This window comes from Choloepus didactylus, chromosome 3 (assembly GCF_015220235.1).
Source record: "Choloepus didactylus isolate mChoDid1 chromosome 3, mChoDid1.pri, whole genome shotgun sequence".
NCBI classification, from domain to species: domain Eukaryota; kingdom Metazoa; phylum Chordata; class Mammalia; order Pilosa; family Megalonychidae; genus Choloepus; species Choloepus didactylus.
This window is the reverse complement of record NC_051309.1, coordinates 219,825,651-219,839,130: the sequence shown is the minus strand read 5'-3', so window position 1 is coordinate 219,839,130 and position 13,480 is coordinate 219,825,651.

Genomic DNA, 13,480 nt, shown 5'->3' with positions numbered 1-13,480 from the left:
CCCTGGAACTGGAAACTCAGCAAATTATTGAGGAAATATGGTTAGCTACATGGGCAGCATTTCCAATATGCAGACATAGCAAGGGCCAGCAAATATATTTTGATATTAAAGCTACCATTAATACTCCTGAACAAAAGCCAAGTAATGGATGAATGCAGTCAGGAGAGAATTTGCCTGTCAAAGTCAGAGACTAAAAGAAGGGAATATATTGCCTGTTTGGAGTACCAGAACCAGGAGAAAAAAAGAGGCATCTGGCCTCTGGACAAAATGCTTCAAATAGAATGGTGGTATACCAATTTAGGAAGTTGGCTGTACAATCATGAGAGTCTGTCGAAGAGCCTTTAACTAAAAAAAAAGCCGTTTAAAAAAAAAGATGCCATCAAGAAGAAATCACTAAAGCAAAGAATGGCTTCTGTAAAAGGAAAAAGAAAAGGTAAGTGATACAAGTTTCCACATATATTCCTTCCTTTTTAGTTTCTTCCTTCTTTTTCTTTTTTCTTCTCTTCCCTTCACTTCCCTCCTGGAATAAGATATTATAAATGAAACCTTGTGTGGCAAATTGAATTAGGTAATTTAGAAACAAACATGTTCTTAATCTTAATCTATTCTCGTGGTTGTGAACCCCTTGTAAATAGGACCTTGTGATGATGTCATTTTTAGTTAAGCTGTGGCCAACTGAATCAGGATGGGTCTTAATCCCATTACTGGAGGCCTCAAAGAGAAGTTAAAAGGGGAAAAGTCTCAGGGAGGAGCAGGAAACCAGAAGTCAACAGAACTTGGAAGAGAAAGAAGACATCACCATGTATGTGATGGGAAAGTCGAGGAACCCAAGGATTGCCAGTCTGCCAGAACACTGCTGTCGCTGGGAGGTAACAGGCCTCCTAGCCTCTGAAACCCTGAGCCAATAGATTCCTGCTGTCAAGCCAACCCACTGGTGGTATTTGTCATAGCAGCCTGGGAAACTAAGGTACCTCATGACTGAGAAGGATGAAACTCTAATAAATCTTTTAGAACAGGACTTTAGTAACTGTCACATGACTCCAAATAAAGGTGTGCAAAGAGAAGCTGCTAGCTTAAGAAACAGAGTATACCTGTTTCCTTTGCTCCATCTTTATAGTTAAAAAAAATAATGATGAATTTATGATTTCTTACATCTTAAGGCTTAGGCAGTATATTTAAAAGCATTCATTAGTCAATGGCTGCCATGCTTTTTGAAGGAGAAGAGATCTGCTTTACATATTAAGTAGAATTTTACTGGAAATAATATTTAATTATTTATTATTAAATAATAATATTTAAATGCAATTTAATTGGACCACATATTCCATGCATGTTGTCAGGTTTAGGGATGACTTCATCCCAATTCAAGGACCAACTTCCCTAGAGATGGAGAACCTCGTTCTCGAGTAGATGACAGAGATTATTAGAAGGCCACAATCACCATTTGTGCTTTAGTAAGGAACTAATCCAAAAAGAAAATAAAGGGAGAACTCATTTTGATTCCCCTGCACTATTGACAATACACTTTTCTTCTGAAAAGGGGAAGCAAATTATGTATATTATTTATATGTGTGTGTGTGTGTGTATTTGAGAAGCACATTCAGCTTTCTCTGATTGGTTCTGAGTTGAAAGTGGGAGCAAAAATGAAGGAAGCTAGGAGTTATTGACCAGGTTCTGAAATTCAGGGCCAATAGCTGCAATTTTGGCTCCATGGACACATTGATACATACATTGTAGTTTCGCTTCCTGCGCTGATTGCTGCAGAGGTCATGGGTCAGCATTCTCTTGTCACTTATGGTCTGGCCATTGTCCTCTAGAATATCCAGTCTCTCACCAAAGAAAATATACAAATGATCAACAAACATAGGAAAATGTATTCAACATTATTAGTCATTAGGGAAATACACTTTACAACCACAGTGAAGTCCTACATATTTTTTAGAATGGCTAAAAAATACAAGAATGACAATATCACCTGTTGTTGAGGAACTGGAACATTGAGTGTACAGTTACTTTAGAAAACAGTTTGGCAGTTTTCTCAAAAGTTTAGCACATACTTACCATACGACCTGGCAATTCCATTGCAGGGTCTCTAGCCATGAGAAATGCGCACATAAAGTGAGTGTTCATTACAGGATTATTCATAGTAATCAAAACTTGCAACAAGCTAAATATCTTTCAGCTAGTGAAAGCATCCACAATATTGCTAAATCCAAACAATGGAATACTATGTAGAAATAAAAAGCAATGGATTAGTACCACTCTCAAAAAACATGGACAAACCTCAAAACCATCACACTAACTGAAAGAATTCAGACAGAAAAGCCAGATTTTGTATATTTCCATTACTTTGACGTTTCTAGAAAAGACAAAACTGGAGAGCAGTGTGGCCTTGGGACTGGGGGTGGAAGTGAGGATTGTCTATAAACTTGCCTGTAGTCATGTGTTGAGGTTGTGGAAATCTTCTAGCACTGGATTGTGATGAAATTTATATGCTCTATAAATTTTCTGAAACATCATTGAGTTGTATACTTAGAATAAGTGAATACTTTTGTATGTAAATAATAAACTAAAAAGGACTAAATGGAATTTGAAATTAAATTTAGTAAATTTAAGCTCAATAGTTTAAACAGTAATAGTGATTTCCTTTACTTCGGAGTCCATATCTTTAACTGTTATTCTTTATCTGTATTCATTTTATTCCTTTCTGAATTTTCCATATTTTATACCTTGAATAAAGTTTCCCTTTTTGATCTTCAACAAAGATGCATAAATAATTATGAGCGAATCCCTTTATTCTCGTTTTACCAGACAACTCAATTAGTCTGGGCTGTCATGACTTTGCTCCATATAATTCCATGCTTTTGCCCATAGTTTCTTCCTGCTCTGTCCTAAAAATTACTGGTCAGACAAATTTTTCTAGAGCTCCATTGTGATCTTTACCGTCTTGCTTTTTGAGTCTCAGAATATGCAATGTCTTCTTGCTAATATTATCCAGTGAAAATAACTTCAAGTTGGGATTTTAATAAAATCAGCAATGCCTCTGGTTCTTAAAGATTAATGATAGGTCACAATAACAAGCAGTATAAATATTTATTACATTACAGCTGTAAAATCCTATGAATTTGTAAATTTGAATAATAAAAACATCTTCTCTTCCCTCAAAAGGTGTCTTTCCCACGGGTTAAACACATTGTGGTGAAATTTTTTTTTTTTTTTTAATCTTTAATACAACAACTGGTACATTGTTCACAAGCCTTCAGAAGCAACTGCATCTTTCCTGACATGGCAAGGAAGTGCTTCATGCTTTGATGTAGCCAATTATCTATGAATTTTAAAAGTACAAATATTCACAGGACATATCACAAACTGAAGTTTACCGGCAAGTCCCAAGCTGCAAAAATCTTGAACTGTGGAAGCCACCTCCCCTTAAGCAAAACATAATATGTCTCATGCATATTTTATACCTTGACTAAAACTCATTTGCAAAAATGGATTTTATTTCTTTATATATTTAAGTAAATAATTCTATTGGCCCAAAGAAAAGAAGAAGAAAACAAGGCTGTACCAATGACTAAACTATCCCAGCCAGTGGTTTCAGTGTATTTCTATCAGAAATAAAACAACACCCTGATTCCGTTGCTATTTTTTTTTTGCAGGCAGGGCTTATATTTGCCTGTGAAATCATAAAGTGGCCCTAATGTGAGTACAAATATGATGGTAATATTGATTATTTTGATGATAATATTGATTATTTTGATAATGATTATAATCATAAAGAAATATATGGTGTTAGGGAAATTTCTGAATATTGGTAATTGCAGAACAAATGAATTTAGGATACCAAAACTAAAATTTGCTTGGCTTTACAAAAGCCATGTTATTTATAAGCATTTTCATTAAGTGCATACTAACTAGAGTGTGAAAAAAATAATTGTACTAACTTTGACGGAAACAACTTGGAATTCAATTTAAGTCATGGCTACCAGGATCATCTGCATTTTATTTTTGTCACTTCTAATCAAAAGTCTTATCTCACCCTGGTTGATTCAGAATTCATTCTCAGCGGTTCAACCTGAATTTATTTGTCTGCTCTGTAATATCAAGCCCACATAAAACTGATAAATGATAATGGCCAATTATTGTAATAAAACAATAGGAATAGCTAGATGAGTAACCCCATCCTTTTCTTCAGAGATTATGATTTTGGGGGTGTATGATTGAGAGTTCTGATGTTTAGACCAGTTGGATAGGCAGCAGTGATCATTTTGAAGGAATGGAATGGAAAGTTCAGGAGGATCTTGAGGGCTATGTCCAACATATAACGTAATAAATAGCCATTCTTCATTCTAGGGTGTTTCCTCTATATAACCAGGGCTGGTAAAGAGAATCATCCTCTACCCTGGATATTTCACAACATGTGAAAACACAGCAGCAAATCCTTTATTCCATAGATTTCCTTGCTTTGCTGTTGACTCATTAAAATTTCTGGTGTTATGAAAATACCACATAATCTCTATATAAAAAGATTTGTAGACATCCAGAGTCTCATCACACACAATTGAACTATTTTCTTTTTAAAGACTTCTTTTACCAGATAATCTTTAAGAATACATATTGATTCCTTTGTGATACAATGTTAGGGTATGATATTTTCCAACTTTTTACCTAAATTTCTAGGTGGCACTGGGGATTCCTTTTAAGCTGAGTTTAATCGCACTCATTACTGTATACAAAATTATGTTGGCATCAGTTAGATCCACTAAAGTAAAATATGATTAAGTTTGTACTAAAGCACTATCTAATGAAACTGTATTGTGCTTACTTTTATTTCAACAATGAACGTAACTGAATATGCGTTCTTGTTTATGTTGGGTCAGTGTGCTCAGCCCCTCCCAACTTAAAGTAGCTAAATTTCACATTGCCTGAGTATTCTGTCAAAGAATGAATACCATCATGCATTATGGCTTCTAACTTGGCCCCAGCCTTTCCAACATACCAACATTGCTGTTGATTCACTGAAGACAAATGCATTTGAAAATTTAATCAATCGTTTTTTATTTTCTTGTAAACACAAGGCACGCAGTGTCCCTGTCGTCTAGGAGTTCCTATGAAAACTATGTGACAAATAAGATGTACTCACAAAAATAAATATAAACAAGATGGAATTTCAAATACTGAGAAACAAGTCAGAGCAAAGCCACCAGTAAGAAGAAATTAAATGGATTTTATTATGTATGTGTATTGTTGTGAGAGAATTCTGTTTCTTGAGAAGTGTGAACTGCAAATCACAAATAAGAAAGGGAACTGTGGTTGGGGGTGATTGTGAAATTGACCTGCTCATTTCAGATCTTCGGTTGCCATGCTGAGGATAAGGAAAAACAAGCAATCATTTATTGATAGATTAGAAGAGGGTTTTAAGATTGTACTAGAAAAACACCTCTGGTATAGGGTGCGTATAGTTTGAGGGAAAGCACAACATGGCATGGGAAAGAATGCTAAAATACATCTTCCATTTTAAAGTAATTCAGTTGTTTTTATCTGTAGAGTAAATATGAGATTCCTTGAGTATACGACATCTGCTTGGTGGTGTTTTTTCTCCATGAATGTAGTTATTTAATTACCAGCATGTAATTAAATGATGCAAAGCATTCCAAGGTGCTCAGTTACAGAATTAAACAATCCAATAAAAATGCAAGCTGACTGATTGACTATATGAAAGTCATGATCTGTAGGTATATATTATACACATGCATAGATATATATGCACATATAAACACATATATAAAGAGATAGACACATATAAATATATTATAAATACACTCACAAATATATACAGAGAAAGAGAAATGAGAGAGAGAATGAAAATGGCATTGCTGCGTATTTCCGAGCATTTCTTTTCCTTGTCCATTCCTTCTCTATTCTGGAGTAGCTGTTTTAGCTGTATACGGCCTAGTATTGGCGTTTCCTGGAAGAAACTCATCAGTTGCCCATACAGGTGAGCAAAATTTCTGCCTTCGGGGGTTGGATTGTTATCTTTAAAACCGAATTGTCTACTCTTTTGTTTTCTTTATGGAGCAGTAATTTCCCATGAGTAACATGGGTTTTGATTTTTGCATTGGCAATTCAATCTTTTCTCTTTTTGTTGGAAAACTACAAAGAACGCATCTGTGACAAGCCTCCCATTGGAGGCGCCTTAGCCAACTCTTGCAGCGAATGACCTCTGTTCTCCCTCATTTCCCTTCCACCTGTGCTCTTTGTGTGTTTGGTGGGTACATGATTCCTTTTCAGTGTCCCTACTTACCTAGAAAGCATTACTGATCACCTACATGACATTCTCAAATGCGTACCTTGTGTATTGTTATTTTTGCAATGACCTATTTATTTAGCCTATTTATGTTAATTTAATTTTTACTGCAAAGTGTATCTAGTTACAATTGTACTTGCTTAAAGCACATCAGATTTATTTTGGGCACCCCTGGTTATCATAAAACTGGAAAAGGACAAGTTGTACTGTATCCTTCCAAGGGATGGATGATTTGCAGTAGTCTTGTCATTAAAGGGTGAATAATTTGGTTGAAGTAAAATGTTAAATTTTAGGTGAATTAAAAAATAATTCTATGCCATCGTGTCTTCTCTGTGGACAGCAAATTGTTGAATTTGTATGTGTTAATTGTATAATGCAATCCTCTTTGTGGAACCTAAAATCCTCTTTTTAGTTTTATATTTTACAAACTGCCAGATTGTACAACTTTTATGTGTATTTTTAAAGCTTAATGATGTGTAGGTCATTATCTAGGTTAAACAGCATGTTTTTGTGCCTCCCGTACAATTTTATAATCTTGCTGATTGATGATGGCATCTTATATTGAGCAAATAAATGTAGTTTTAGTTTTAGATTTGAAAAAAAACCCAAAAAAAACCACAAAGGTCAGCTTTGCTTTATTCAAGTGGCATCTTGAGTTAGGACATAAAAGTCACAAGAGATACAAAAATGTTAACACTAAGCCAAACCATTGTTTAGCCCTAACTTTCTGCATTGGCACCAACTGATACTTTGGGTTTATTTCCCATCATGATCACATGAACTGATCCTTCAAAATTTGTGAATACACTTAACCTGCATAAATTCCCTTTATTCTCCATTTTGCATCTGTTTTCCTTTAATGTTTTATGTCAATCCATTTTTCTAACATAGGGTGTAGAGGTTATAAGTGGCATGTCTAGGTATGCAAAATTTCAAGCACATATTTACACCATAAACATTTTAAAACACCAAATAAGACATGACAGTAAAGCTTTGACAGGAGCAGCCTATAGAAACAATTCATGAGTGTGCACGGCTCTCTGGTGAACAGTCACAATCGCTGGTGCAAAACCTGTCAAAATGAAAAATGATCCATGTGCAGTGAAGAGTTGAACTGCGTTGAGTGGTTGTATTGCTGCTAATAAGTTCTGCCTTTTTGCTATGGTGGATTTTTTCTCCATGGCTGTGTCTCTACTGATATGGGAGTGACAGGGCCTTGCTTGAATTGTTAACAGGTCTCACTCAATGCTTTGGTTACAGGTTATTCCCATAGAAAATCTCTCCCATATATCTGGGTGGTGTCATGGTGAAGAACCTCAAATACCATGACAATTATACTTATTCCAGTGTGTGGCAGAGATAGATGGAACCTGATGACAACAGGCACTGAGACATTTTCAAACACCAAACTTAATTTTCAAGCACCAACTCACACTATTCATACTTTACTTTCTAAACAATTGCATAAAAGACAAGGAATTAAACCAGGCATAATCTGAAACACTAAAACCCCAAAAGGCACAATCTTAAAGAACAAAGGATGTGGTAACTTGAGGGTAATATTATTTAAAGAAATCTTAGCTGCAAGCATAAGATCAAGATTCTTATTTGAATAAATAAATAAAAGTAGATGTCAGCAAGGGCTGAAACATGAGTGAAACCACAAGGACAGAGTTTAGGATTGGGTAATCCAAAGAAAAATCATGAAATAAATGAGAACTTCTTTCAGCAAATTCTAGATCATCTCTTAAGGTAAGGTTCAGTGTGATGAATCACGACTTCAGGAGATATGTCGGGTATTCTTTTTCATGCTGTAGAAAAAGGAGAAAGAATAATTCTGTGAATCATTGCAACCAGCTAAGAAGCGAATCGACACATTCAATCTCACCAGAAAGGATTTTGTTTTTTGTTGTTGTTGTTGTCTGTTTGTTAAGTTAAAACCTAAAATACAACTTGATATGTGAGGATCCATTTGCACCTATATGCTGGTAAAAAATCAGTTGAAGTTACTATGGGGAAAAATAGCTTTCAAGAGTATATATTATTATGTTGTACCATCAAGCACTTGCCACCAAACCTTTGTCTGTAATTTAAAAGACTTTATTCTCGGTTACACTTGATGATCTAAACAGCATCAGAGGCTATACTTAACATGTTCATGTTTCTGTGATTTTTTTTTTTTTTGCTTCTATAAAGAGTCAAGATTTTTTTTTTCTGAAAATCCTACATGACAAAGAACTGTTCGTTTTGTAACCCCTACAGGACGAGGTACTCTTTAACCTTGCTGACCCTAAAGTGCAAGTCCTTTTCCAGCTAGCTTATTCTTATGTCATCTACTTCTCATTGATAATGAAGCATTTGCCATGTCACACACACACTGCACACTTGTTTCCTTGCCCCCCCACTTTTGCCTGATCAAGCTGTATCATATACAACTTCTGCTAACTATTGGAAAGCAGGAAGTCTCATTTCAGACTGAAATAAAAGCAATAAAAGTAAGGTTTCTGTTGTTGCTCTACTTTGGTGGTATTTATTTCGAGATCCTTCTTCAGTTCTGAGATGCTGTTTCTGTTTTGCATATAGAATTTCATGCTAGATGAATACCTACATGTTTAAACCGAGAAATACAGCATGAGAGGAACAAGAGAATTTTAGTTCAGTTATTCCCTTTAACTGAATCCACAGGTGGGAGAAGCCTGGGGAGATTCTGATTATTTAAGTATATTTTTCAGCCCATTTATATATTTCAGTTGATTGATGGTGCAGATAGGCCCACTTTGGTTTTGGGTGCTTAATATCTCTACTATCTAGGAGTGAAAATTTGGCTCATGTTGCTTTGGGTGATGCAAGAAGCAGGATTATTTGAAAATGAGCCTGGGAGCTTCCTCCTGGTGGAATGGACAATGTGCTAGTTGGGACAGGGTGGGGCAGGGAGTCTCCCAGCTGGAGGGGTTGCACCCAAGTTCAGTTTCCTATGATAGTCACAGCTTCCTTCTTTGAGCCGAGGGGTTCTGCAGCTCACCAAGGATTCTCAGTTCTGGGCTGCAGGCATGTCTTACACAGCTGGGTTTGTGGAGCAAAATCATACAAGCTATGCCTATTATTATATAAAAATAATAGGAGTGCATAACATGAGGACTTACTCTGGAATCAGAGAATGCTTTCCTAAAGAAGTGGGAATTGGTTTTGCAAAGGTTCTGAGGAGAGAAAGAGGTTGACAAGAATGTGAAAAAGAAACAATCAACACAAAAACTGTTTTTAGGGCATATTGAGCCAAGTTGGAAAGAGCTGAAGCTTGAGAGGCAAACATGGCCCACAAGTTACAGGGATTTTTAGGATGTGTTAAAAATTTTAGTCTTTATCCTTAGACCAACAGGCTACATTTGAAGGGTTTTTGAACAAGGAAAAAACATGATTGATCACACTATTCTTCACATTATTCTCTAAACTCTATAGTTATTATTATATAAAAAATTCTCTGTTGCTTGAAATACATAGTCAAATTTCAAAACTTTAAAAAAATTTATACAGTGAAAAATCTCCCTTCCTTCCAGTCCTCCCGACACCTAGAGCCCTTTTCTTGTCATCCTTCTAGAGAAATCTTTAAGTATGGACTTCATTTTATAAAATTTTGTATTATGAAAAATAACAAACATATATAAAAGTAGAGATGACAATATAATGAACCTCCATGTACCCTTCACGTAACTTCAATGATTATCACATCTGGGCCAATCTTGTACCACCATAACTCCACCCACTTTCCCAGCAAACCCCTCATAAATTATTTGAAACAAATCCTGACATCCTATAATTTTATCTGTAAATACTTTAGAATGCACCTTTAAAGTCAAGGTGATCCTTTATAGACATAATATTAATACCATAGTCACACTACAGAATTTTTTTTTTTAATTTGTAATTATCATGAAATTCCCGGTGTCTTAGCGTGGGTTCTCTGTGAAAGCAGACCCTAAGGAAAGGATCTGGGTCCCAATATAAAGTACTTTAGGAGGTGATCCCAGGAAGCAGAGATGAGCAAAAGTAGGAGGAAATGAGCAGGAGGAAAGAGCGTGAGTTAACTAATGGGCTAGGGAGGGAAATTGCTTTGAGGCAGGTGGAATTCAATCCCACTGGAGACACTCAGCACCACTGTAGGGGCCTGTATTAAAACTGTCCCAAATTGAGCATCCAGGAAACTGGGCACATATCCTCTGACTATTGTATCACAAGGGTTGAGAGCTAACTCACTGGCACTTCTGACCTGTTCCCAGAGCCAGAAAATGCTCTCAAACAGAAAGACTCTAGCAGGTCCAAGAGCTTTTTGACTCTGATTTCTGGGATGGGCTGAGGAAAGGTTCATGGGGCACAGTCAGCATCGGCTACACCACTCACTTTTCACATTTTCTGCATTCTTACTGTTTGTTAAATTGGTATCCAAACAAGGACACAGAATTGTGATCGGTTAATATGTCTAAGTGTCTTTTCATTTACAGGTTCACCCTCCATTTCCCTTTTATTTTGTCTTTGTTATTGTGGCATACAATCCAGTCATCTTTCCTATAGAGTTTCCCACAGACTGTAGATTGCAGAGTTTATCTTCATGATGATGTTTAACGTGTTCTGTTGTCCTCTGTATTTCACGTACATTGGTAGTTATCATATTCAAGTTTGATTTTTTTCCAGACTACTTTTAGTTGGTGATGAGTTCTTCCAAAAGGGGGCACATAATTTCCAATTTCCCCTCTATTTGTGGTAGTTGTAACTGAAAATCACTAAATAGATATATTAATGCATTAGAAATTACAAAAGTGTGATATTCTATTCCCATCAATCCTTCTTCAGTTGTTAATGTAAATACGTCTATGAAAAGAAACTCATCTTCCTTAACTATTTGGTTGCCCTGAGGTAAATTTCTTAAAGGATAAATGCTTGATCACTTTTTATTATCTATGAGTTTTCAAAATAAATGCATTGGTCCTAGTATTTTCCAAAGGTGATCCCTGACTTTTTGTGTCATTAACCCAGGGATTTAAATAGAGTTAAGAATTTTCAATCCACTGCAGTTATTATTTTTACTGATGCTCAAATTATCTCATTTATGGTCAGGGAGCATCTGTTCAATTGGCTCCTAAGTTTTTTGACAAGGCCCCAGTCATCTCAGGCAGCTTCCTTGCTTTCTACTCTAGAAATACTCCCCGTTTCCTTTACTCCTCACACACTATCCCTGACACCTTCTCCCTGATTATTGAATAACATCTAAGGAATAATTTCTAGCCTGTTAACAGCTGCTTCTTTAAAGAACCTTGGTTTTTTCAATTAGAAATAGCCTGTCTAGACCGCAAGTAGGTATTAGGGAGGTTATCCTCCAAATGGTCACTTGTTATTTTTAGGCTTTTTTAGCAGACAGAGCTAGACAATATAAATTTTTAAAAGATAACATACATTATGAATTTATACTGATACTTCCAATTAAAACTCAGGGCCACTGAGCTTTATGTAGCATCATTGATCTTACATCAGTATCTACTTTATCCCATGCCCAATATCTTAGTTCTCAATGACTTCAATGTAATTACTATTTGCCTTACGTCACATTATATACACAAACAGCTTCATAATAAAAGTATGGCATCACCACTGATGATATGATTACTGAAAACAGCTTTTTTTTTTTGCAGTTTGTTTCTGTTAGAATCTATCTCACTATGGATTTGCAGCCAAGCTCCTTGAAATATTTCCTCTTTGAGTGGAAACATCCAGGTTACACATTTATGGTTATTTATTTCATTTTTTATTTGTAGGGATCATTTTAAAATTTAATTGTCTTTTATAATTATATCATATATTTACATGGTTTCAAACTCTAATTTGTAAAACAAGGTATATTTTAAAAAGTTTGGCATGCACCTTTATTCCCTTTACCTTACTCTTATCTACCAATGTAAGTAAATATACTATAAAATATATGTGTATATATATATATGCAAACATGTGTGTGAATGTATAGACATAATTATTTGCATTCTTCACTCTTAGCTAAATGATAGCAAACCATAAATACTTTTTTGAGAATAGTCTTTAATTGACATTGGGACAAAACATTTAAGAGGACAACTTGTCATGCCAGAAGCTGCCATAGGGTGAGAGCAGTGAGTGTATGGATGCTAGGCAAATAGTAAAAACAAAACTGAAGTTCATCACACACTGTAGTAAATATTTGTGTTGTTTTGTGGCTTTTCCTAATGAAATTCTTAATTGCTGTTTACTTGCCCTTCTTTGTTTGGGGCTGGCTTTACCAGATGCAAATGGTTCTTTGATTTGCCTGAGCTAAAGATTACCCTTTTGATTTCTGATAGAATTTCATGTAGGTTATTAAAACAGGCTGCAAAATTTCCGCTTGCCCACACATCCCTTAAGTTACATGCACAATGCATGCAAGAACTTTGATTTCCAATGTATCAGCAATTTAGAAACACAGTTTGCTCTTTTGTTATTTTCAATTTAATGTACTATTTTTGCATTTGACAGCATCAGTAATAAACAAGTTAGACTAGTCAATTTCTATGGATTATAGTTCAATTGCAGTCAGTTTTCTTTTGCCAGCCTTCTGAAATTATCATAATGAGGTAAGAGCAGGTACCAAAGGAAAACAAAGGCTATTTTCCAGGTAATATGTTGTTTTTATTTTTAAAACACATTGTCTTTCAATCCTTTCATGGAAATTAGTGCTCCTTTAACATCTCAAACGAAATACAATTTCAGGTTCTTTATCACACTAAATCAGGAAAATGGAGTTGGCATTAACCAGAGGAAGCAAGCACATACCAATGAACTTTACTTCTTGATTCGACAATGACTATTTTCAAAACTGGTGGGTGTGTGGGTGGCTTGGTTATGCTTGAAAGACGAGACGGGGGGTTCAGGGGTTTCCATGAGTGGGAGCTACCTGGCGTGCAATTCGAGGTGTTGTATGGCAATGGGTGACTTGCAGCACTGAATTGAAGCATGGGCACTTGTGAAGCACTGGGTAAAAACGTACCTTAATAAATGCATAAACCTTTTATTCCTTTTATTTAAATAACAGAATCTAAAAGAAATATTCCTACTAAAATCTTCTGTCAAAAATCAAAATCATTCCATTTAACATCATTTTAAGAAAATCAAATATAC